This window comes from Schistocerca cancellata, chromosome 1, assembly GCF_023864275.1.
Source record: "Schistocerca cancellata isolate TAMUIC-IGC-003103 chromosome 1, iqSchCanc2.1, whole genome shotgun sequence".
Taxonomy (NCBI): domain Eukaryota; kingdom Metazoa; phylum Arthropoda; class Insecta; order Orthoptera; family Acrididae; genus Schistocerca; species Schistocerca cancellata.
In genome coordinates, this window is record NC_064626.1 from 1,067,078,990 (window position 1) to 1,067,106,202 (window position 27,213).

The 27,213-nt window shown below is 42.2% G+C and overlaps 1 protein-coding gene across 1 annotated transcript in view; it reads right to left on the minus strand.

The window, feature by feature from the left end:
• The window catches only part of LOC126090706 (progestin and adipoQ receptor family member 3-like), a 194,865-nt gene extending 170,658 nt beyond the window's left edge, over positions 1-24,207 (minus strand). Inside the window, exon 1 of the mRNA XM_049907006.1 lies at positions 24,090-24,207. The gene's annotated coding sequence lies outside the window, so the exon portion shown is untranslated. The remainder of the gene's footprint in view (positions 1-24,089) is intronic.
• Between the last annotated feature and the right edge of the window lie 3,006 nt (positions 24,208-27,213).

Below are 27,213 nucleotides of genomic sequence, written 5' to 3' on the forward strand. Positions count from 1 at the left end.
CATATTTATTTGCTTATTACGAGGTCTACCGTATATTTACACAATATAACTTACAGATAACTGTTCTACACACATTTCCATTACTTAAAAGCGAAACACAAGTTCATTTCTCAAAAAATACAACACACAAACGGCTTTTATCCCAGCGATGCATTGCTTAACTCGTTCGCGGAAGCTCATCACATTTGCATTCATTTCTTTAGGGACAGCTTTAACTCTTTCCCGACTGTGGCTTTCAGCTCATCTGTTTTGTGGAGCCGGAGCGAAAAATCTTTGTTCTTCAGATGCCCCACACTAAAAATTCAAAGGCTTAATCTCAGGTGATGTAGCCGGTCGTGGGATATCACCAAATCGCCTCGAGATGCCAATCGACGAGCTACTCGACCGAATAGGAGCGGCTTCGGTCAAGAATACCATCATAACGACCGGGAGAGCGGTATGCTGACCCCACTCCTCTCCTATCCGCATCCTCCACTGAGGATGACACGGCGGTCGGATGGTCCCGTGGCCTGACGACGGAGTGAGTGGTCAATTCCGTCTAGCAATGTTATGCAGAAACTGTTCGTATTCACATTATCTCCCGGCCGTAACTGTTGAGCCACGCAGCTTCAAAGCATGTCTCTTTAAACCCTGTATCACAATCCTATGCAAAGACGTGCGATGGATGTGTAATTTTCTGGAATGGCGGCGGACAGATGGCTGTGGGTTTCGTTGCAGAGGTGCCCGAAATCGTCGGATATTTTCCGGCGTTCAGACTGTCATTTCAGGTCCCTTATGTTTCACACTGGTTACAGAATCCCTTCTCGCGCTATTATTTTATCCACCTGGATAATGTCACTCTGTGTGAAACACGAAGTGACGGTCTCTTCCACGGCTCTTTGCGCGTTGGACAGCCGCGACGCTCAGTACACGAAAATACTCCTCCACTGCCTCAATACGCACGTGCACTGGTCAACGCTCCATACTGAACTGAATGGCGTACTGCATGGGTTCCATCAGATGCCGTAGATGAAGCGAGCACATCTACTTCTTAGCATGATGGCCAAATGACTATCGCATAGACTCCCGTATGGAGCACATAGTAATACGCATACCTGGTGTAGATAAACAATTGAAAGAGTTGAAAGCAAATAATTCACCAGATCCAGATGGAACCCCAGTTCGGTTTTACATAGAGTACTCTACGAACTGGCCCCACACTTAGCTTGCATTTCTCGCGAATCTCTCTCCCATCAGAAAGTCCCAAGCGACTGGGAAAGAGCGCGGGTGAGTCCTATACATAAATAGGGGAAAAGAACGGACCTCAAAATTAAAGACCGATATTCTTGACATAGATTTAATGCCGAATCCTTGAACATATTCTCAGTTCGAATATAATAAATTTTCTTGATACGGAAAGGCTTCTGTGCACAAATCACACGGTTGTAGAAGGCGTAGCCAGTACGAAACGCAACTTGCCTTTTCTCACATGATATCCTGCGAACTATGGATCAAGGGTAACTGGCTGATTCCATAATCTTAAATATTCGTAAAACATTTGACATGGTGCCACACTGCCATCTCTTAATGAAGGTACAAGCATACGAAATAGGTTATCAGTATGTGAGTGGCTCGAAGACTTCTTAAGAACAGGATCCAGCATGTTGTTCTCGGCGGCGAGTGTTCATCAGGATCAAGGGTATCGCCAGAAGTGCACCAGGCTAATGTGATAGAACCGTTGTTCTTTTGTGTAAACATAAATAATCTGCCGGACAGAGTAAGCAGCAGTTTGCAGCTGTTTGATGATGATGCTGTGGTGTATGGGAAGGTTTCAAATGTTTCAAATGGTTCTGAGCACTATGGGACTTAACATCTGAGGTCATGAGTCCCCTAGAACTTAGAACTACTTAAACCTAACTAACCTAAGGACATCACACACATCCATGCCCGAGGCAGGATTCGAACCTGTGACCGTAGCGGTCGCGCGGTTCCAGACTGTAGCGCCTAGAACCGCTCGGTCACACCGGCCGGCTGTATGGGAAGGCCTCGTCATTGAGTGACTGTTGTAGGATACAAGATGACTTAGGCAAACTTCTAGTTTGTGTGATGAGTGCGCCGGCCGATGTGGCCGTGCGGTTCTAGGCGCTTCAGTCTGGAACCGCGCGACCGCTGCGGTCGCAGGTTCGAATCCTGCCTCGGGCATGGATGTGTGTGATGTCCTTAGGTTAGTTAGGTTTAAGTAGTTCTAAGTTCCAGGGGACTGATGACCACAGATGTTAAGTCCCATAGTGCTCAGAGCCATCTGCCATCTGTGATGAATGGCAGCTGGGTGTACAAGTGGAAAAATTTAAGATAACGCAGATGTGTAGGAAAAGCTAACCCACAATGTTTTGTATCCCGTCTGGAAGGCGCCGCGTGGGTCTGCTCCTGAAACTGAAAGGTTGGCCGAATGACGAAAGCGTGTAGGAGCGGGAGAGGTAAAACACTTCGGTACTGCGTGTAAAATTATAGATGTTTACTATAGGAAAAAACCAAGTTAATAAATAGTGACATAACTTTGCAATGATGAGCACGTAGGTGCGACGACTTAGACCCGTCGTAAGTAGTGCAAAGTCTCTATATGAAGCGAAGTGTCCCGGCCGTCTGCTCTTGATCAAATGGGATTAATCTGGAGCGACGCTCGTAGAGCTCTACAGCGTCGGCTAGAGGGCGCTGTCGTCGTAGTGCCAACCTAAGAACCTGCACCTACGCCGTGGCATCGTAACTATCGATACCAGACAATGTTCGAGAACAGCATTAGTAGTGTGCCGCTTGACACAGTCACTTCGGTTAAATATTTAGGCATAACGTTGCAGAGCGATGTGAAGTGGAATGAGCATGTAAGGGTTGCAGAAGGGAAGATGAATGGTTGACTTCGGTTCATTGGAAGAATTTTAGGAAAATGTAGCTCATCTTGAAAGTAGACCACATGCTGAACACTGGTGTGACCCGTTCTGGAGGACTGCTCGACTGTGTGGGGTCCCTACTAGGTAGGATTAAAGGAAGACGTCGAAGCAATTCACAGGTGTGCTGCTAGATTTGTTATCGGTAGGCTTTATCAGCAAGCAAGTCTTATGGAGATGCTTCGTGAACTCAAATGGGAGTCCCTGTAGGGAAGGCGACGTTCTTTTCGAGGAGCGCTATTGAGAAAATTTAGAGAACCGACATTTGAGGCAGACTGCAGAACGATTCTACTGTCGTCAATGTACATTTCGCGTAAGGACCGCGAAAATAAGATCAGAGATATTAGGACTCACAGGGGGGCATACAGACAGTCGTTTTTCCCTCGCTCTGTTTGCGAGTGCACAAGAACGGAAATAACTAGTACTGGTACAGAGTACCCTCCGCCAGGCACAGTACGGCTGCTTGCTGAGTATGTATGTAGATGTAGATGTAGATGTAGACGTAGATGTACTGTTTCCCGTGATGTAGTGCTATTTCGGTAGCGGAGGAAGCAAATGCGAAGCTATACCTACACTGAAATGTACTTCTATGTCCCAGGTACATTCATTACAATTTGTAAAATGCACAAAAAGCAAATAAATATTACGGCAAAAATAATGAGAAAACTGTGTGTGTGTGTGTAAAGGCTGTCGTTGGTTCAATGGCTTTATAGAGGACAGTGCTATTTGCAGTGCTGCAGTTGTTTAATTCGGTGGATACGACCATAGATTGGCATTGAGGACATGGCGCAACAGTCGCTACGACGAGTTTTTAGAGACGAAGAGGACTGTACAGTCCCAAACTAATTTGGGATGTATATACTGAGATCTAGATGGTGTTATTCAGACAATGCAAGCTTTACGTTGAGACATGTCGAAAGTTTGAAAGTAAATGAACATTTTTAGAAGCAGGTAATAAAAAACTGTAAAAATTAAAAAAAGTATGATAATAATTTGATGACAATAATAAAGTGATAAAATAATAAAATAATGATAATAAAAATAACGTGTGGCATTTGAGAATTTTGCTAGTGGGTCTTAACTCTGTACCTCTGACACCTCCAGTCTATGAACATAATGCTATTTTGTCTAAAACTGACATGGTGAGACCGTGGCTGTGTACAATTAATGTAGGTTGATTCTTACAAAGAAGAAGACAGCAAATGACTGGTTGCTTCTTCTTTGTAAGAATCAACCTACATTATGAACATACTGTTCCGTATGGTCGTGAAGTTTCCAATAATGATAAAAGCGAATTGTGACCACGGCCGAGAATGAACTCTTGTGCATTTTGATTACCGCATACCACATTAATGCAGGTTCGCGCATTAATGTGATGTTTTGAAATGCAGCCAACCTTGCACGGTGTTCGGAATAAGAATGTGCGAACGGAACTGACAATGAGAGACCGTTGCGTGCGACACAAGTCACGAATAATTGCCCGGAACGCTGTGACGTGCATAGCGATGCCAGACTACTTGACCTACGTTGTGCACCAACTGCGTGGAGCATAACTTATCTTCATAAGCGTTCGCGCATCCATGTTTTCCGAAAGAGGCTTCTGCGAACAGAAATGCGTATACTTATATATCATTGGCGTCTGACGTGTTAACAGTAAGATGTTTAAAATCAGTAATCAAGGAGGTGACGAGTTTTCTGGTATCACCATCCACTGCCTGACAGAACAGTGGCCAAGCGAGGTGGCGCAGTAGTTATCACACTGGACTCGCATTCGGGAGAACGACGGTACAAACCCGCGTCCGGCCATCCTTATTTTTGCTTTCCGTGATTTCCCTAAATCGCTTCAGGCAAATGCCGGAACCTTTGAAGGGGCATGGCCGACTACCTTCTCCATCCTTTCCTTATACAATGAGACGGTTGACCACGCTGTTTGGTCCCCTCTCCCAAATCAACTAATCAACCAACAAAACAGTGAAGCACCTGAAAGACATGGTCGTTAGTTCATTCACCTGTACGCAGTCGGTAGATATGTAAATGATTACGGTCACAGTTCTCTGCAGTAGGTGGAACGGTCACCAGAATGCATTAGTGTTTAGATTTGTTACCAGGCCTGGTAGGATATACACTGAAGTGCCAAAGATATGTAAACAGGCAGAGAGTACGGCGCTGCGGTCGGCAACGCCTATATAGGACAGTAAGTGTCTGGCGCAGTTGTTAGATGGTTAGTGCTGCTACAATGGCAGGTTATCAAGATTTAAGTGAGTTTGAACGTGGCTTTATATAGTTGGCGCACGGGCGATGAGACACAGCATCTACGAGGTAGCGATGAAATGGGGATTTTCCCGTATGACCATTACACGAGTGTACCGTCAATATCAGGAAGCTGCTAAAACATCAAATCTCCGACATCGGCACTTCCGGAAAACGATCCTGCAAAAACGGGTCCAGCGACGACTAAAGAGAATCCTTCAACGAGACAGAAAAAAATGGTTCAAACGGCTCTGAGCACTATGGGACTTGACTGCTGCGGTCATTAGTCCCCTAGAACTTAGAACCACTTAAACCTAACTAACCTAAGGATAATACACACATCCATGCCCGAGGCAGGATTCGAGCCTGCGACCGTAACGGTCGCGCGGTTCCAGACTGTAGCGCCTAGAACCGCTCGGCCACTCCGGCCGGCTCAACGAGACAGAAGTGCAACCCTTCTGCAAATTGCTGCAGATTTCAATGCTGGCCCATCAACAAGTGTCAGCAGGTGAACCATTCAACGAAACATCATCCATATGGGCTTTCGGAGCCGAAGGCCCACTCGTGTAACCTTGACGACTGCACGACAAAAAGCTTTACGCCTCGCCTGGGCCCGCCAGCACCGACATTGGACTGTCGATGACTGGAAACATGTTGCCTGGTCGGACGAGTCTCGTTTCAAATTGCATCGAGCGGATGGACGTGTACGGGTAAGGAGACAACCTCATGAATCCATGGACCCTGCATGCCAGCGAGGGACTGTTCAAGCTGGTGGAGGCTCAGTAATGGCGTGGGGCGTGTACAGTTGGATTGATATGGGACCCCTGATACGTCTGGATACGACTACGACGGGTGACACGTACGTAAGCATCCTGTCTGATCACCTGCATCCATTCATGTCCGTTGTGCATTCCGACGGACTTGGGAAATTCCATCTGGACAATGCGACGCTCCACACGTCCAGAATTGCTACTGAGTGCTTCCAGGAACATTCTTCCGAATTTAAACACTTCCGCTGACCACTAAACTCCTCAGACAAGAACATTGTTGAACATATCTGGGATTCCTTGCTACGCGCTATTCAGAAGAGATCTCCGCCCTGTCGGTACTCTTACGGATTTATGGACAGGACCAGGATTCATGGTATACCAGTTTCTTTGGCTCTTCAGTGTGTATCACTTCTTTCTATTACCTTAAAATTTTTAAACGATGTCAGTAATAACTGATAAATACAACCACTGCATAAATGGCAAGACATCGTGGTTTAGGCAGTAGCTTTGCATACAGTCGTATCTCAGACATAACATATTGGAAATGCACCCGTACACCTGCAGCACCTACAGGACACCTCTGATGCGGACAGCTGATGAGGGCACGGCCTCGTGGCAGCGTGTGCAACGGCTAGGACAGAAACTATGGCGGTGACCCATAGCTCAACATGTTTTTATTTTGTGAACGCCGCAGATGTGTTGCTAGACGTTTAGTGTTTTAACCATAACTGGTTTTAGTGTTCACAAAGCGAAGATGAGAATAATGACTCTCTAAGCGATTTGTTGATTTGTAGCCGGCCGCGGTGGTCTAGCGGTTCTGGCGCTGCAGTCCGGAACCGCGGGACTGCTACGGTCGCAGGTTCGAATCCTGCCTCGGGCATGGGTGTGTGTGATGTCCTTAGGTTAGTTAGGTTTAAGTAGTTCTAAGTTCTAGGGGACTTATGACCTAAGATGTTGAGTCCCATAGTTCTCAGAGCCATTTTTTTTTGTTGATTTGTGTTCAGTACGATTAGTGGTTGAACGCTACCAATTGTTATAATTGATTAAATACAGGAGCCTCTATATCGCATCCGTAAAATGGCTAATGTTAAATTTAATCGATGTGACGCACTCCTTAAATTTACCACCATTAAGCTGCTATCGGATACTTTTCTTTCTCTTTGTTGTGAAAACTGTGTTACATTTATAGATCGAAGACTATCTGAAGCGCACAAAAGCGGCATTATAACTCGTCATTCTCTTGCTAAAGGATTTGGGACGTTAATTTATAGAGGTAATGATTGTGTAAATCATCAAACCTTTCAAGACAAAATCAAGGAGTATGAAATATATTTGTCGACGGAACAATAATGTAAATTTCAAGTTGTCGTGCGTTTTCTGAACGGGTCAGTTTTTTTTATATCATCAGTATTTCAGTGATCTAAATAAATAAGGGGCTAATTCCACATGCAGTATCGTTTGCTCTAGTTGCTTACGGAATTTTAATTAATTATTGTCAGAGCGGACCTCGAATCCAGGTCCACCAACTGAGACTTCTTGCGTGCTTCACAGCCTGACTCAAAGCTCGAGTCTGCCTAAACATTTCGACTGCCTTTTGCAAAGTCCAGAGAGGAAATGCTGCACAGCCTGCTGAATTAGCATGACTTGGAGAAAGGTTCTGGCGAAGAATGGTTCCGCTGCGACCTAGATCGAAACTTTCACCCGACAGCGGGGTGCAGGCAGTAATGAAACTTCCTGATATATTATTTGTAATGAAGCTTCCTCGGAGATTACAACTGCAACGCATTAACATTTAAGAAACTAGAAAGGAAGAAGGAAAATTAGTTTTTAACGTCCCGTCGACAGAAGCCTGAATGGGCAATCGGGGATTTGAAGTACTCGGTAAAGTGTGTTGACCACTATTCGCGACTAGACTCGAGTCACGCCTGCAGTCTACCAGTATGAAAGAAAGTTGACTGAGTGAATGGTTGTGCAGAAAAGCCAAGTTTGTGACACGCACAAAAGTTTACCCTTAAAAACATTGGTGGCTGATGCATTGAAGCTGGCAGCGCATGGTAAATTCACTTTGTGTGTTTATACCGCAATAACGCAGGCTTTTGTTTAATTATTCAAGTTTTAGAGATTGTACGTCTTATGCCTACGACGTTTATCATGTCCTAAATAAAATATCGGTAGTTTCGGTATGAGTAAAAACAGCTAATAAAGTTTATTGTATAATCATAGCATGAACAAGAATTTTATCTCCGGAACTGCGGATTCTAAACAAGCGACTCACGTGTAACTGCTCTAGAACTTACAAGACAGCTGTTTTGTAGTCCATCCAGTCTCCCAAGGCATTTAACAAGGAAAGCAGCCAACATCTGTATGTTAGACAGCTACAAATATCCAGCACAAGAGAAACAGCGAGTGCGAATGTTGCTACTTGTCAAACTGTCGGATTTTTTCGGATAGTCCTGCCTATCGTTTTAACAGCAAGAATGTCGCCTATGAGTTGAAGATTAGGTACGAGAGTTTCAGAGACATTCTCCCAGTCTAATTAACTGCTTCAATTTTTTATGGGGCTCCATACCGCAGTTGGTAAAACGGAACCCTTATAGAACCCTTGTCCGTCTATCTGTCCATCTCTAAAGAACCCTTTTTCTCAGGTATCAAATTGAAATTGATGTCACACACTAAGTTCTGCAGTCTCTTAGGGGTGTAAAAACTTTAAGCTTCTAAGTTAATACGATCGAAAGATACGACCGTTTACATCACATATTTTGGTACTCGAAAACGCCCTCATAAAATCCTATAGATGAATTGCCTATAGAAATAAGTTTGTGCGGAAGGCTCAGAGCGCGTGTTCTACTCGCTCTCCTTTTTAAATTACTAGTAATGTTTTAAATACTGCATCTACTCAAAGACGATACAAGGAGAGAGGTTCAAGGGTCGGCATTACATTATATGCTTGTTCTTTCCCTCGTGATACACTACAAAACGATACAAAGCGATCATATCTTAACAACATTTAAAGACTGCACTTCTTGCCTGGCTAGACGGAAGCTCGAACTGTGTCATAGTCCATTAAGGGGGGACGTTGATGAAATTAAACCAAAATGTCAATCTTCGATTTTTTTATTTGTTAGTACAACTCATGGACAATCAGTTCCCAAAGTTTCCATGTTTAAATCGCACCCGAAGTGTCTGAAAAATAATTAAAAGTGTGACGCGGCCTCCCTGCCACGCCAAGCTCAGAGGGATAACTACCCCTACATTCACAAGGACAGGTTTCCAAATTGTATCCTGGATTTTGTCAAGCCCACTTACAAGTTTCTGGCCGATCTTGCACTTCTCAAAAAGTGTATTCATGGCAAAACCCAAAATCCAAATGAGTCTCTAAATTCACTCATATGGAAACGTTGCCCTAAAAACACATTTGCATCTGCTACAGTTGTCAGAATTGCAACTTATGATGCAGTTATTGTATTTAATGATGGGAACGTCGGGAGGATGAAGGTATTGGAAAGAATGGACTTCAAGATAGGAAATTTTACTCAAGACATCCTGAGAAAAATAGATTTACAGCGCATCTCTACAGCTGAAAAGTCAGTTGAAGACCTGGTAAAGGAAAGAAGACAGACAACAAGAAACCAGAAGGGAAGCCTTGAAGGGAAAGACGACCCAGAATACAAATGTGGTGCCTTCTGAAGAAGTGACGTAAGGAAAAAAGTTAGGTTGAACTTTAAATTGCGTTTCCTGAAAAGTTTGTTTTTTAAAGTTTATGAACCTTTTCTTCAGATTCTATGAATGCTAGAATTACGAAATTTTGTACACATATTTCTGTAAACCTAATAAACTTTGTCTCAAGAGCAAATTTTGAAATTCTGATTGCAAGCTGAGATATGGAACAAAGTGCTTGGAATTTTGCATGAATTTAAAATTGTACTTGTGAAATTACAATTAAAAAATTGTGAAAATTCTCCTGTTTGACCTATTCCAAGAACCTCACGAGACACATTTCAACATATATAGAGATGAAGCAGTGAAATTTTTGTAGGAATCTCTTGAATGCTTTCTGAGAAAAAGGGAACCTACATTATTTTTTGAAAATAAAACTTCATATTTCATTCAAAAAAAGTTGAATATCTATAATCAAAGGATTTTATACGTAAATGTGTTACTTTCATGTAAAGTGTGGTACAAAATTTCATTGCCATATCTCCAAAACTGTAGATTTGATGCATTTTTGAAATAGTGTGTGTTTTCCATCAACGTCCCCTCTTAGTGCTTTCTCTCATCTGCCACGTATCAGTACCACACAGAGGCACGTTTCATGGTGTATTTCCTTTTTACTCTAAGTATACGTGCACTAATACTTTAGCTGTTACCTTTTCATTAAGAACACATAACGCGAGAAGTAGAAGTTAAAATCTTTCTTTACTGTGATCTGCTACTTTTGTGCCCCTAAATAAATGCTGAAGATCTGCTACTTTTGTGCCCCTAAATAAATGCTGAAGATTAGATGGGTAGATCACATAACTAATGAGGAAGTATTGAATAGGATTGGGGAGAAGAGAAGTTTGTGGCACAACTTGACCAGAAGAAGGGATCGGTTGGTAGGACATGTTCTGAGGCATCAAGGGATCACCAATTTAGTATTGGAGGGCAGCGTGGAGGGTAAAAATCGTAGGGGGAGACCAAGACATGAATACACTAAGCAGATTCTGAAGGATGTAGGTTGCAGTAGGTACTGGGAGATGAAGAAGCTTGCACAGGATAGAGTAGCATGGAGAGCTGCATCAAACCAGTCTCAGGACTGAAGACCACAACAACAACAACAAATAACTTAGCGTTGTCAAGTTACAGTAGAGCATGGCGATATACACCGAAGAGCCAAAGAAACAGGTACGCCTGCCTAATATCGTGTAGGGCCCCCGCGAGCACGCAGAAGTGCAGCGACACGACTCGACTGATGTCTGAAATGGTGCTGGAGGGAATTGACACCATGAATCCTGCAGAGGGTGGATATCTCGATCTCTTCTGAACAGCACGTTGCAAGGCATCCCAGATATGCTCAATAATGTTCATGTCTGGGGAATTTGCTGGCCAGTGGAATTGCTTAAACACATAAGAGTGTTCCTGGATCCACTCTGAAGCAATTCTGAACGTGTGGGGTGTCGCATTGCCCTGCTAGAATTGCCCAACTGCGGTGTAATGCACAATGGACTTGAATGGATGCAGGTGATTAGACAGGATGCTTACGTACGTGTCACGTGTCAGAGTCGTATCTAGACGTATCAGGGGTCCCTTATCACTCCAACTACACACCCCCCACACCGTTACAAAGCCTCCACCAACGTGAACAGCCCCCTGCTGATATGCAGGGTCCATGGAAACATTAGGTTATCCCAATGCCCGTATACGTCCATCCGCTCGATACAATTTCAAACGAGACTCATCCGACCAGGCAACATGTTTCCAGTCATCAACAGTCCAATGTAGGTGTTGAGGGGCCCAGGCGGGGCGTAGAGCTTTGTCTCATGCAGTCATCAAGAGTACACGAGTGGGCTTTCGGCTCCGAAGGCCCATATCGACGATGTTTCGTTGAATTGTTCGCACACTGACACTTGCTAATGGCCCAGCATTGAAATCTGCAGCAATTTGCGGAAGGGTTGTACTTTTGTCATGCTGAACGATTCTCTTCAGTCATCGTTGTTTCCGTTCTTGCAGGATCTTCCTCCGGCCGCAGGATGTCGGAGATTTGATATTTTACCGGATTCGTGATATTCACGGTACATTCGTGAAACGGTCGTACGGTAACATCCCCACTTCGTCGCTATCTCGGAGATGCTGTGTCCCGCCGCTCGTGCGCCGACTATAACACCACGTTCAAACTCGCTTAAGTCTTGATAAACTGCCATCGTAGCAGCAGTAACCTATCTAACAACTGCGCCGCTGACTTGTCTTTTATAAGTGTGGCCGACCGTAGCGCCTTATTCTGCCTGTTTACATATCTCTGTATTTGAATAAGCATGTCTATACCAGTTTCGTTGACGCTTCAGTGTAAATATTGACAGTGACTCTGGGGCTATTAATCATTTCATAATACAGTCTATAATAGACAATAAATATAAGTCAAGAGAAATTATACTGAAGGAATTGAACACAACTATTTAAAAAAGCTTCGTAGTGATCATCTAACATCACGTAATAACTTAAATTCCTATCTTTCTTCGTTGTTTTTACTTTTCCTGTACTCCATATTTACTCTGTGTTGTCTTTTCCTTTTCTTCTTTTCTTCTGTCCATGCTGTTTCAGATTAATTTCTTCTGCCTTCAAAGATTTCTAAATTTAGCATTTTATTCTTTAAAAGGTTTCTTTCTGTAATTTCCGATTCTTTGATGTTATTTCTTTCTATGCCTTTTCTTATTTCTGTAATCTAGGCTATTATTGATTTCTTTTACAGAAATGCGGGGTATTTGTTTCTGTTGCATGTCCTCATTCATGCGGTAGAGCTGTCAAAAAAAAAAGCCTTGCCATTACTTGTGATGTTTTCTGTTTACTTGGTTAGTTCTCATTTTCCAACGATTTGAAGTGTGAATTGCACATTCACTTTTTTTCGCAAGGTATTCTATCACCAGGTGGGTTAATGACAATTTAGAAGGCATAGATTTATTGTATGTACGACTTTTGGTAACGTATGACGCTGTCTTTTAATCATAATTTTCGGAAAGGCGTAGTCGTAAATATAATAAACATCACTGGTTGGAACAATTTATTGTTAAAACTAACGTTTGCCTCTCTTTTATACCGGCTGTCGACAGGACTTTTTACTAAGGCCAGTAATATTGTTGGCGTACAATGTCGTCGACTACTAAAAGCGTCACTTGCTTCTATACTTATTCAAAGTAATGCAATATGTTATATTACAGGTATAATACTGTAATAAAATAATATTGCTTTCTCGAAAGTTTAAGGCAACCCATATAAATTTTTTTGTGATTCCTAATATTCTTTTTTCTTATTCTACCGAAATTTTCAATTTTTCTGTGATTTAAGTAAATTTCATCCATTGTGAATAAAAAAATTTCAAAAAAGGAAAAGAGTGGAAATTATATGCAGGGTCTGCCAGCATTTATACAGACTGTGAGGAAAACCGAACAAGTGTACACAGGCAAGTATTGCGAAAGGCTCCATCCTAATTAGAAGAAATCTATCGGTGCAGATAGAAACTTCCGAGAAACTGGATCGTTCAAGGAATGGAAAGCTGAGCAAGGTTCTCGAGAAAGAACTGTTCGCTCAGTAAAATTCATCCCTGTCACAAATAACGCGGCAAGTAACAGTGCCAAGTGATTCTGAACCGAAGTTCAGCACTGTCAATGGATTACGTCGTGACGCATCCTTTGGGATTGGCTATCGTTATTCCGGGCTGTTGTCATGAGCTGAAGGTAGATAGAACTAATTTGTTCATGTCAGTATTCATTTCCGACCTTTAGTTGCTTATCTCATATTACTCAGTTTACGATGCTCTATCTTCTGTGTACTTTGTCCGCCAAGTGCGTGGGGTACTCCTATATCTTCACCAAGAATTGTGCTGGGTTCGAAACCGGTTGTGAAACAAATACCAGCCGAGATGATTGTAACCGTGTGATGTTTTATTCCATTGCAAACATAAATCAATTCTTACTAAGCTAGAACGTACTCTGACCAGTGGAGCTGAATAAACTAAAAGACGATAATCAAATACTGCCTGGTGCAAGGTACATACATAGCCAATTTTCTATCATGTAATTATTTCGTGCTTTGATATTTTGTCCGAGATTATTGCCTTGAATGTGGTACTGTTGCGTATTGCTGACGATTTACAAAAATCTTTTCGAGGTCTGGTACAATCCCCTTGTAGAAGTATCCTTTTTCGGTTGAGCAGGCTACCCCTATAAATTAATTTAGATAATCGTTTTATGTTGTGTAGAACAGATCCGTAAGTATTCCATTTAATTAATATAGTGAAGAAATTGACAAACGCCGGCCGAAGTGGCCGTGCGGTTCTAGGCGCTGCAGTCTGGAACCGCGAGACCGCTACGGTCGCAGGTTCGAATCCTGCCTCGGGCATGGATGTGTGTGATGTCCTTAGGTTAGTTAGGTTTAACTAGCTCTAAGTTCTAGGGGACTAATGACCTCAGCAGTTGAGTCCCCTAGTGCTCAGAGCCATTTTTAGCCAAATTGACAAACAGTAACCGCTGGAAGTTTCCTTCTCTTTTATGTCATGAATCTTAAAGAACTTCAGAAATTATCTTCCAGCCTCAGCCGAAACGCATTTTCTTTTACTTATAAAGTGACTTTTTTGGTGCAGTCACTTTCTGCTAATATTTATGAGCACGATTTGTTTCGACAGCATCGTGCCATAATCAAGTGCTTTACAGTTACATGTACAATGATTTTTATTATACCTTCTTTTGGAGTGTGATCAGGGCTATTTGCTGGGTCTCCAGTGAAGTTACGTACAGAAATTTATCCCAGTACACAAAGACTGATTTACTTCATTGTGTACCTTGAGTGATCTGTACGTTTAAATTATCTCATTAACGTATTTTCTTACGTTTTAGATGAATATGTATTTGCATCGCTCACATATAAAAATATTACATTTTTGTTTAGTATATTTAAGATGTAGCGCATGTAGTATGATAATTAATTTTTGTTGGTTGTTCAGTGTTGTTAAGTCTTTTTTCAGTTAACCAAGCCTCTTTATATAAATAAAACAAGCATTCCAAATTGGAGAATTTTTTTAGAGAATTACATTATTAATCTCTAGCTTATCAGTCAGAAATCTGTTCCATGTATTGTGCCAAGAACGAAATTTTTACTTCTTCATATAACTCTATTTTGTGTTACTTGCCTATTTGATGCAATATATGAACAGTCCCAGAGGGCTTTGCATATACTAAACACTCTTTTGTAAATGCCTGACTTTGTATGTTTCTCTACGTGTATTTTTATGTTGTATCTCAGTGTGCTGCAGTTTATTATGTGTTGTGAAACTGGTGTTAATGTTGTGTGTCTGAAGATATTTGTTATTTTGTAGGAGAGTCTGTGAGTGGTATCTACGCAGTGGGTCTCTCTTCTGTTTTCTGTGTAGCATTTTGTTTATTATTCTTTCTGTCATGTACGGGGTTCTCAATATCTGTGTCTTCATAGCCATTTGTTGCAGCTATTTGTTTGATCGCGCTGAGTTTGTCGTGCTTCGCATATTTATCCAGTGACACATAACTGACTCTGTTAACTATAGTGCTGTGTGTACAGCATGTTTGTGTGTTGTAGGATGGTAAGATGGACAGTGTATGGTCGTGTCTCTCTGTGGATTTTCAAGGTGTGTCTACTGTTTTCTTTAGAGATCTTCAGATCTAGGAAATTCATGCTACAGTTGTATTCATATTCAACGGTAAATTTTATATTACTGCCCTGTGTATTACGTTAATCACGTATGTTGCTAATATCGTTTGTGTCACCATCTGCCAAGAACAATGTATTACCGAAATATCCTTTTGTAGTAAATGACTTTATCCATAGAGGACAGTTTCACTGCAGAGGACAAGGTACAGACCGAAGTAAATTTTTCTTTCTGTACAGATATAAATTTTAGTAGATAATCTCACTAGTACAACCAGCAAATAGACCTCACCACACTCCAAAATAATCTATAGTTAAGAATTAATGTATATGTATCTCTAACTGTATGTAACTGATAACGATAGCATGTTGCCGAAATGCACCAACTATTGGTAAAAAGTGGATGAAGAAGTTCTTTATAAATTTTGTAATATACCTGCGGAATCTAGAAAATTCCATACAACGCGGATAAATGGAAATTTTCTACTGGGGTTCAACTATCTATTTCAGATTCCACCAATCCAATATGACTCGCTTTGTATGTAAATAATAATGCTAAAAATTAAAGTAACTGCTGATTTATTGGCAAAAAGAAGAAGTAATTTTTGTGAAGACAGGTGTATCGATGGTCTTAGAATTTTACTTCTTTGTAATGGCTGGGATCGTTGCGGACACAACTGACTCGTTTTTAACGCGGATGTCAACAATTTTTTAATGTGTATAAAAACGCAAACACCAGTAACGGTTGTGCCTTTTACAACAATTGCATTTCTTCAACTTTTATAGTCCTGTCTTCCTCATTTGCGTGTAATATTTGGTATATTAATAATATGCCTTGCAGAAAATAAAGGCGAAACGCGTATGGCACTAAAATTGTGTTTTATTCAGTTGCTATCAGACGGTCCATAAGTAAAAATTATTAATATACCGTAATTGCATTTCTGCCTGGTGAGAAATTTTTGAAACGAGTCACGTGCATAAACCAGCGGTTCGAGAAAGAGAAAGAAACACATTTATTTAGTACTCCGACTCCCAACCTAGGTGTGCAACAACTGTTTTATTATGCTGGCAGAGAATGATGCAGACTGACACAAAAGAACGTGTACATCACATGCAGACGGCATATATGGTCCGAAGGATACAGTTATTAATGAAGAAAATGAGAAAACGTTTTATCATTTTTGTCCTTTACCATGAATTATTTGTTTCAAAAAAATTCCTTAGGCGTCTCACATTTCGGATACTTGAGTACAGTCTCGAAACTATGGAAGCACTTATCAGGAAGAACGTATTGCACAATATGGCGGAAGACTAATTACAGTGCTAGAAATTCTCCGCAGGAAACGAGAGTTTCTGCATTTATTTTGCGTCATCATTGTCTTGGGCCACGTGTTACAGTACCGAAGGATACTTCCGGGATGAGAGAACCTGCCGTCCTCGCTGGTGCAGCCCTGAGGAGCGGTCATCGGTGCTGGCCTTGGACAAGGATGACGTCAAGGTCGCCAGCTGACAGAGGGACGCGTCTGGCCGTATCACAGCGGCACTTGTTTGCTTCCAGGCGTCTGATAGCCATGCGCATGCCATTCTGATTAGATACCTTTGTTGTTATCAAGCCAGATTGCAAGTTGACGTCGTGTATGTTTTTTAAGGATAAAAAGAAAGAGACGCACTGATATTCTGTAAATTAACAACCGCTCCCACTGTAGTCTTTTGTTTATTTGTCAGAGAAGCATTTATAATTTTAGACTCGTTGATGGCTTATTGCCAGTGAAAGTAACTCATTAGTTCCACTCAATCGAAATACTGTTTACAATTTACTAATATGCTACATGTCGCATACCACGAATCTCTGTCTTCTGAATTTCTGTATACCTCCACAAATATATACCAGACTGGGAAGTGGGAAAACATGCTGAAGACGTGTGGAAGAATAAGTAATTGTCAGCGCCGGATAGATTTGGAGAATGTTGACTTACGTCCATGACTAAGGAAATCGTCGTACATTATGGAAACAGCAGTAAACATTTATACAGGGTGATCAAAAAGTCAGTATAAATTTGAAAACTTAATAAACCACGGAATAATGTAGATAGAGAGGTAAAAATGGACACACATGCTTGGAATGACATGGGGTTTTATTAGAACAAAAAAAGTTCACAAAATGTCCGACAGATGGCGCTGGACAGCAAAACTGCTACCGTGACGGGTGAGAGGTACGCCAATGTCACAGAATCACATCGTCCCCAGCCTGGCTGATAAACACCTGCTGGAACGTACGATGTTTATGTAGGATGGCGCTCTACCCCATATTTCTAGACGCGTGAAAGATCTCTTGCGCGCGTCGTTTGATGATCGTGTGCTCAGCAGCCACTTTCGTCATGCTTGGCCTCCCAGGTCCCCAGACCTCAGTGTGTGCGATTATTGGCTTTGGGGTTACCTGAAGTCGCAAGTGTATCCTGATCGACCGACATCTCTAGGGATGCTGAAAGACAATATACGACGCCAATGACTCACCATTACTCCGGACATGCTGTACAGTGCTGTTCACAACATTATTCCCGACTACATCTATTGTTGAGGAATGATGGTGGACATATTGAGCATTTCCTGTAAAGAACATCTTCTTTGCTTTGTCTTACTTTGTTATGCTAATAATTGCTATTCTGATCAGATGAAGCGCAATCTGTCGGACATTTTTTGAACGTTTGTATTTTTTTGGTTCTAATAAAACCCCATGTCATTCCAAGAATGTGTCTCTATTTGTACCTGTCAATCTACATTATTCCGTGATTTATTCAGTTTTCAAATTTATACTGACTTTTTGATCACCCGGTATATAAAAAATGGCAAACTTCAAAGCAAACGTATACTATGCAATTGAAACGTTTCATGCAGACTAGATCAGGGATGGGAAAATGGAGTTGCATGTTGTCTGCAGCGAAACTCGAGGCTACAGTCTTTTCTCCTTTTTTAAAAATTTTATTATTATTCTCAGGACTTTTAGTGCAGAAGATGCAAGGATCCATCACTAACTGAGAGGTAAAATGTATTAAGAAACTACTTGTTCGTCTCATCTTTGTTTCATAGTGTCGTTAGCTCTGGTTTCCTTTCGCAACCTCTAAAATGTTGACATTTCAGCTGATTTGTGGGGACTACATCTCATTGCACCGATCTTAATCATCTATCTCGAACACCATTGGCCTTCCAGTGTGGACTTCTCATAGAAATCGGCGAATGTCAAGTACTGACCCGCCTGAGACAGAACTGGGCCGGGCTGTGTTAGCATGATTCCTAGACCTTAGACTCTTACACATTTTCAAAAACATTACTAATATTTTTTGATTTAAAACCACTGTAAGTTAGGGTTTCTTTGCTCACTTCAGATAATGCATATATTCATACTGAGAATGGGCGGTGATAAACCTTCGTTCGCAGCATTATAATCAGCATCTTCACCATATGCATTGATAGGCTGTGGATGCTTATCAGACAGTAATAGCTATGTTACAAATAATATTCCTTTAAGAACTCGATAATGAGAAGAAACGTCGGCGAGAAACAATGGGGAGACATGAAACAGCCGAAAGTTCTTGGGGGTGTCCCCCTTTTTAACAATCACACGTTACTATCCGTGACGAGCATAAAACTGTTTCGGGTATGGAGTTGTGAGGCGCTGCATTCAACGAAACTGATATTGTTGCTTTTTAAGTTTTATTACAGTATGTTCACTATTTCTCGGATGGGCAATTCAGACCTTGGGTGACAGAAGAAATAAATAAAAAAGGTTTAAGAAATATACGTAAAAACGTAAGAACGTGAACAACATGTTCTCCGGAAGTAACGTAGTCTACGCGATGTACACGACCCTTCCACACTTTGTAAGAGAAGGTCGAGAAAGACAGATTAACATCCCGTCGACATCGAGGTCATTACAAGCAAAACACTAGTTTCTGCTTAATTACACGAAAATAATCAAAGGACAATTACGGCGTGAGCCTAAAATTATACGTAGTATCTGAGGAAATCTTATACTAGGATAGTTGGTGAGGGATTTTAACCCTTAGCGTGCCACATACGATATCGGTGCATAACCCCGCTCTGTTTCCAGAACTGTCGTGACTTTCTTCTGAGAGTTCAGTGACAACAAATAAATAACTGTAAACCGTTGTCAGCAATTGGAGACTGTTATTTAACACAGTTCTCACGCAGGTATTCATATGAGTCTCCCACGTTTGTCAATTCATGCGCGTCACTGAACAACTAAAAACAATGGCCAGTGGGAGAAAAGGTAAGCGGAGGTATTTTCCACTTGGAAGACACCAGACGCGCTGTTTTAAGCAGAAAAGTAGTAGGATCTGCAAACTCGTTAACGTAGCGACCTCGTGTTTTTTCCAGACTAGTCAGAACAGCCCCGGCAGCAGCCGTAGCTACGCGCAACTAGCAAATTGAATATTCATATCAGTCGACGGAAGAAGTACGTTGCTTCTTGCGTTAGCAACCAGCGTCCTCCGTTAACAGCAGCCCTTCACGTTCAAAGACAGAGCGGATAATAAGTTGGTAGCATACGAGAGGTATCGCGAAAGGTTCAACGGTAATCGTTAGGCCCGTAATTACACTGTAAAAGACACGTAACAAAACTTTTATGAACTCTAGTACCGAGCGCCAACTTTCATCAAAGAACTGAATGTGAATAAAGATAACTACGACATGACTCACGCATTGTTTATTTATGTCCCCTAACTACTATTATAGTCTTTTTGGAGGTTACACATCAGTTGCACATGCTGCATGCTGGCGCATTTCTGGTGACTGTTCGCAGCGAACAGTGCTTAGTTCTCTGGCCGCAGGCAATTGGAATGGAAGCTGCTACGTGAAGCAGTGGTTGGGAAGGGAGTGAGACAGTGTTGTAGCCTCTCCCCGATGTTATTCAATCTGTATATTGAGCAAGCAGTAAAGGAAAGAAAAGAAAAAATCGGAGTAGGTATTAAAATCCAAGGAGAAGAAATAAAAATTTTGAGGTTCCGTGATGACATTGTAATTCTGCCAGAGACAGCAAAGGACCTGGAAGAGCAGCTGAACGGAATGGACAGTGTCTTGAAAGGAGGATATAAGATGAACATCAACAAAAGCAAAACGAGGATAAAGCAATGTAATCGAATGAAGTCAGGTGAAGCTGAGGGGATTATATCAGGAAACGAAACACATAAAGTAGTAGATGAGTTTTGCTATTTGGGGAGTAAAATAACTGATGATGGCCGAAGTAGAGAGGATATCAAATGTAGACTGGCAATGGCAAGGAAAGCGTTTCTGAAGAAGAGAAATTTGTTAACATCGAGTATAGATTTAAGTGTCAAGAAGTCGTTTCTGAAAGTATTTGTATGGAGTGTAGCCACGTATGGAAGTGAACCATGGACGATAAATAGTTTGGACAAGAAGAGAATAGAAGGTTTCAAAATGTGGTGCTACAGAAGAATGCTGAAGATTAGATGGGTAGATCACATAACTAATGAGGAGGTATTGAATAGAATTGCGGCGAAGAGGAGTTTGTGGCACAACTTGACTAGAAGAAGGGATCGGTTGGTAGGACATGTTCTGAGGCATCAAGGCTTCACCAATTTAGTATTGGAGGGCAGCGTGGAGGGTAAAAATCGTAGAGGGAGACCAAGAGATGAATACACTAAGGAGATTCAGAAGGATGTAGGTTGCAGTAGGTACTGGGAGATGAAGAAGCTTGCACAGGATAGAGTAGCATGCAGAGCTGCATCAAACCAGTCTCAGGACTGAAGAGCACAACAACAAAAACAACTTGGATAATGACTCCAATACCGTTCACACTGCCACAAGAAGCGACCCCGGGTACACGGTCCCACGCTGAAAACAAGAATATGTAACTTCTTCATGCTCCATCAGAAGAGGAGCCTCTAAAGGGTGGGAAACATTTCAGAGGAAATAAAAAAACGTTCCATACTTGACTGGTTATAGTTATCTGTATTTACGTTCTATTCTGTCATAGAAGTTGGAGTTTGGTTCTCGAATTCATACAAGTTTTGTCACTTACCTCTTACAATGAAATTGAGGTCCTAGCCACCATCATTGAATCTTTATTATACTTAACCTGCATCTCACATCCCACTAAGTTACTTTCCTCTTGAAAAACTGCGTTTTCTACAATATTCAATACGCACACGCTTAATTATATCAAAGATTTCACGTAATACCGCACTGCAGGAAAGACCATTTTCAATGGAATATATGCGTTAACAACACCCACTCTTACTAAAAATTGATAAAAATTTCGTTGCAAACAGAAACCAACTGCATTCAGAAATTTTCCATTATTATTAGTGTACAATACGATCTGTACCCTGTGGATTCACCACAGAGCATTTGCGGTGCCTGTTTTAAATAGCGTAGTCCCAAAATGCAATCATTCAGGGCAGAGTCTAAAGCTTTCACAGTGATTTTTTACAACGGCGACGCGAAGGAAAGAAGTGAAATTTTCAACAATTAAAACGCGAAACGATCTTGGGCTAGATATGAAATATGTTATAGCAGAACCAACAACATGATGGTGAAGCGAAGTTATTCGATACGCGTAGTGCAGTTATAAAAGAACTCCTGCCGTTCAGAAAGGTTGTTATTTGTAGGTCCTGTCGAAGTGCCGCAGTGGACACTGGACCCACAGTTGGGAGGACTGGTGTTCAGATCCCCGCCACCAGATTTACGTTTTCCTCGGTTTCCGTACACCATATCGCTTAAGGCAAATAGCGGTGTGGTCCCTTTGGAAATGACAAAGCCGAATTCATCCGAGTTTGGGCGCCGTCTTTAACGACCGAATCGTCGACGTAACCTTAAACAAAAACTTATCTCCATCCTTTTTCCGAGATTTAGAATTTTAATTAGTCGACCTGATAAGCGTTTTCCGTGACTTCCCTCAATCTCTTTACTTCTTCATCTGCACGACTGCCTGCAACCTGCAGTTCACACTTAACTGTTTGCAGAGGGTTAGTCGAACCACTTTCAAGGTATTTCTCTACCGTTCTACTCTTGAACAGCGCGCCGAGAAAAACGAAAATCTTTTCGTGGGAGCTCTGATTTCTCTTATTTTATTACGATGATAATATCTCCCTATGTAGGTGGGAGCCAATAGCATATTTCGGAGGAGAATGTTAGCAACATAAATTTCGTGAAAGGATCTCGCCATAACGAAAAACATCTTTGTTTTAATGATTGCCATCTCAGCTCCTTTATCACATCTGTACACTCTCTCCCCTAGTTTTGCGATAGCACCAAAAGAGCTTCCCTTCTTTGGACTTTTCTGATGTTCTCCGTCAATTCTATCGGCTACGGATCCTATACAGCGCAGCAATACTCCGGGAGAGCACGGACAAGCTTAGTGTGCAGTCTCTTCAGTACATTTATCGCATCTTCTAAGTGTTCTACCAGTAAAACGCAGTCTCTGGTTCGCCTTCCCATGCAACATTTTCTGTGTTTTCGTAAAGGTTTAAGTTGTTCATAATCTCAATTGCTAGATATTTAGTTGAATCGATAACCTTAAAATTTGTGTAATTTATCGTGTAACCGAAATTTAATGGAACCCCTATGATACTTACGTGGAGGTTCTCATACTTTTTATTATTCAGGTCAGTTGTCACTTTTTGCACCAGGCAGATATCTTTTGTAAATCATTTTGTAATTCGTATTGATTTTCTGACGACTTTCGTAACTGGAAACGATAGCATAATGTGCAAACTACCTAATAGGGCTGTTCACATTGTCTCGTAAATCGCTTATATAATTATGAACAGCAGAGGGCCTATAACACTTCCTAGGGGAACAGCAGCTATCTTTTCCGTTTCGCTCTATGATTTACCGTCAGTTGCTAACGTGACCTTTCTGACAGGAAATCATAAGTCCAGTGTCACAACTGCGATGTTTTCGACAGGCACGTAGTTTGAGTAGAAAACGCTTAAGAGGAGCGGCATTAAAAGCCTTCTAGATATCTAGAGACATGGAATCAATTTGAAATCCCATTTCGATGTACTGATTACTTCGTGTGAATACATAGCCAGTTGCTTCACAAGAACAATATTTTCGGAATCCGCGCTGGTTGCATGTCAACAGATCGTTTCCTTCGACGTACTTTCATTAAGTTCGGCCACAATATACGTCCCAAAATCCTGTTACAAATTGACATAAGTGATATCGGTCTATAGTTCTGTCGGTTACTTCTGCCGGCCGGAGTGGCCGAGCGGTTCTAGGCGCTTCAGTCTGGAACCGCGCGACCGCCACGGTCGCAGGTTCGAATCCTGCCTCGGGCATGGATGTGTATGATGTCCTTTGGTTACTTAGGTTTAAGTAGTTCTAAGTTCTAGGGGACTGATGACCTCAGCTGTTAAGTCCCGTAGTGCTCAGAGCCATTTGAACCGCTTTTTTTTCGTTATTTCTGTTTCCTTTCTTGTGATTGGAGTGACCTGTGCAACTCAGCTCTACGCCGAGATGGCGTACACTTATACGCATACTTAGCCGTATCCAGTTGAGTTAGCCCAACGCCTGTAGTAACGTTGATGTCGACGGGACGCTGAATTCTAATCTAGCTTCATTTAATCTCTACTGAACTGAATCATGGTTAGGAACAGCGTCGTAAAAGATTCACAACACACGTTTAGTGGATCATGAGCCTGTTGGTAGCAGATGAGTGAATTGTTTTCTGTTACTTAAACAATGATTTTCAACAACTGAAGAAGCACTGTAGAGCACGGGATGGGGTCACACTCACGTGGGCTGTGATGGCAGTAGGTTGCGGTCTGGAGCGAGTGCCGTGTCCCTCAGGTGCGTGCGGTCGCGCGAGCTGACACGAGCCCAGCTCCCAGCTCGTAACCCAACCTCCCACGTGGCTACCGCCGACAACACTGCGGCTGCGTTCTGCCTCTGCCTGCTCGCTGGAGGCGGCCACGGTTGGCGCCCTCGACGCCAGCGCCGCGATGCGGCGGCCGTACGCACTCGCGGAGGGACCAGACGCTGCGTTGCATCCTTCCAAACGACTTCTTTATCGCAATCCGGCGAACGCTCTCGGATTTTAAATTTCCTCTGTTCTTAACTCATCAAACAGATCCGCGCATTCGGGAAGTGTTCGCTCCCTTCATGTTTTTTGTCTCTTTCTGCCGAGCAGCGACGAAGGATTCAGTTTAAAGAAAGCAAATCATAGCTTGTCCATAGGCTATGACTGTGACACAGCGAATCAACTGGAAAATGATGCTTCTTTATGCTTTCTTGACTTTATCGATGGAAAATCAATAACAATACATCGAAATCTGTTACTACTCAAAAATGCTCGAACATAACTTCGGTGAGGTTCATAATGTTATTCTTTCATTAAAAAAAAAAAAAAAAGGTTCAAATGGCTCTGAGCACTATGGGACTTAACAGCTGAGGTCATCAGTCCCCTAGACTTAGAACTATTTAAACCGAAGGACATCACACACATCCATGCCCGAGGCAGGATTCGAAACTGCGACCGTACCAGCAGCGCGGTTCCACACTGAAGCGCCTAGAACCGCTCGGTCACAACGGCCGGCGCTTAGGGAGTTGGAAAGAAGTGTGATTCTAGGCAATTTTAGAAGGCTAGGTTAGATATTTGAACGAAACACATCATAGTTGTGGATACTTTCGTTTTCGTATGTAAGTTAGTTAAATACACTACTGGCCATTAAAATTGCTACACCAAGAAGAAATGCAAATGATAAATGGGTATTCATTGGACAAATATATTATACTAGAACTGACATGTGATTACATTTTCACGCAATTTGGGTGCATAGATCCTGAGAAATCAGTACTCACAACAACCACCTCTGGCCGTAATAACGGCCTTGATACGCCTGGGAATTGAGTCAAACACAGTTTGGATAGCGTGTACAGGTACAGCTGCCCATGCAGCTTCAACGCGATACCACAGTTCATCATGAGTAGTGAATGGCTTATTGTGACTAGCCAGTTGCTCGGCCACCATTGACCAGGCGTTTTCATTTGGTGAGAGATCTGGAGAATGTGCTGGCCAGGGCAGCAGTGGAACATTTTCTGTTCCAGAAAGGCCCGGACAGCACCTGCACCATGCGGTCGTGCATTATCCTGCTGAAATGTCGGGTTTCGCAGGGATCGAATGAAAGGTAGAGCCACGGGTCGTAACACATCTGAAACGTAACGTCCACTGTTCAAAGTGCCGTCAATACGAACAAGGGGTGACCGAGACGTGTAACCAATGGCACCCCATATCATCACGCCGGGTGATGCGCTAGTATGGCGATGACGAATACGTTCACCGCGATGTCGCCAAACACGGATGCGACCATCATGATGCGTAAACAGAACCTGGATTCATCCGAAAAAATGACGTTTTGCCATTCGTGCACCCAGGTTCGTCGTTGAGTACACCATCGCAGGCGCTCCTGTCTGTGATGCAGCGTCAAGGGTAACCGCAGCCGTAGTCTCCGATCTGATAGTCCATGCTGCTGCAAACGTTGTCGAACTGTTCGTGCAGACGGTGGTTGTCTTGCAAACGTCCCCATCTGTTGACTCAGGGATCGAGACGTGGCTGCACGATCCGTTATAGCCATGCGGATAAGATGCCTGTCATGTCGACTGCTAGTGATACGAGGCCGCTGGGATCCAGCACGGCGTTCCGTATTACCCTCCTGAACCCACCGATTCCATATTCTGTTAACAGTCATTGGATCTCGACCAACGCGAGCAACAATGTCGCGATACGATAAACTGCAATCGCCATAGGCTACAATCCGATGTGTATCAAAGTCGGAAACGTGATGGTACGCATTTCTCCTCCTTACACGAGGCATCACAACAACGTTTCACCAGGCAACGCCGGTCAACTGCTGTTTGTGAATGAGAAATCGGTTCGAAACTTTCCTCATGTCAGCACGTTGTAGGTGTCGCCACCGGCGCCAAGCTTGTGTGAATGCTCTGAAAAGCTACTAATTTGCATATCACAGCATCTTCTTCCTGTCGGTTAAATTTCGCGTCTGTAGCACGTCGTCATCTTCGTGGTGTAGCACTTTTAATGGCCAGTAGTGTAATTTTGGTGATGTTCATAATGTTTTTATTCTGTCGTTTCATACTTCGTTGCTCTTCTTTTTTTCTGCGATGTTAACATTTTGACTGCCCAAAATTACTTAAAATTTAGAAATTTTGTTTAGAGTAACATATTTTTTGAACTTTTTATTCGACCTGGTTTGTATCATTAAAATGCTTAGGGAATTGGATAGAAGTGTGATTCTAGGCTATTTTAGAAGGCTGGGTTAGATATTTGAACGAAACACATAATAATTGTGGATACTTTGGTTTTTGTATGTAAGTTAGTTAGTTAATTAGTTAGTTACATGTCCAATAGATCATCTGAACGATTCTTTTGTCGCAATGATGTGGAACGAGTCAGTTTACAGGGCATGCATACACGATTAGTGTCAACATCAATGAACACGTTACCATTTCATTCTTACTCATAAAATTACACTTAAAATGTTAGTAAAACAGTATGCAGGAATTGTTTTCAGCCATAATGGCTATGTTTGTGGACCGTGACTGTGTGGGATAATTATTTATTTCAAGTTTCTGCTACCAGTCACTTTTTATTTTATGCTTAATCTAACATAATGCAACGCGTTTCGAACATGTTTTGTTTATCTTCAAGCGTTTATACATACTTACATACATAGAGAAATGTTACTTAAAAATAAACAGTCTTAAACTAGATTAATCTAGAACACTTTGTCCATTGTATTTTACTGTAGCTGCTGGTCTGGCATTTGGGGGGAAGGAGGGGGGCAGTGTATGGCTAGAAAGAGGATGGCTGAAGATGAACAAAACATGATCGAAACGCGTTCAAT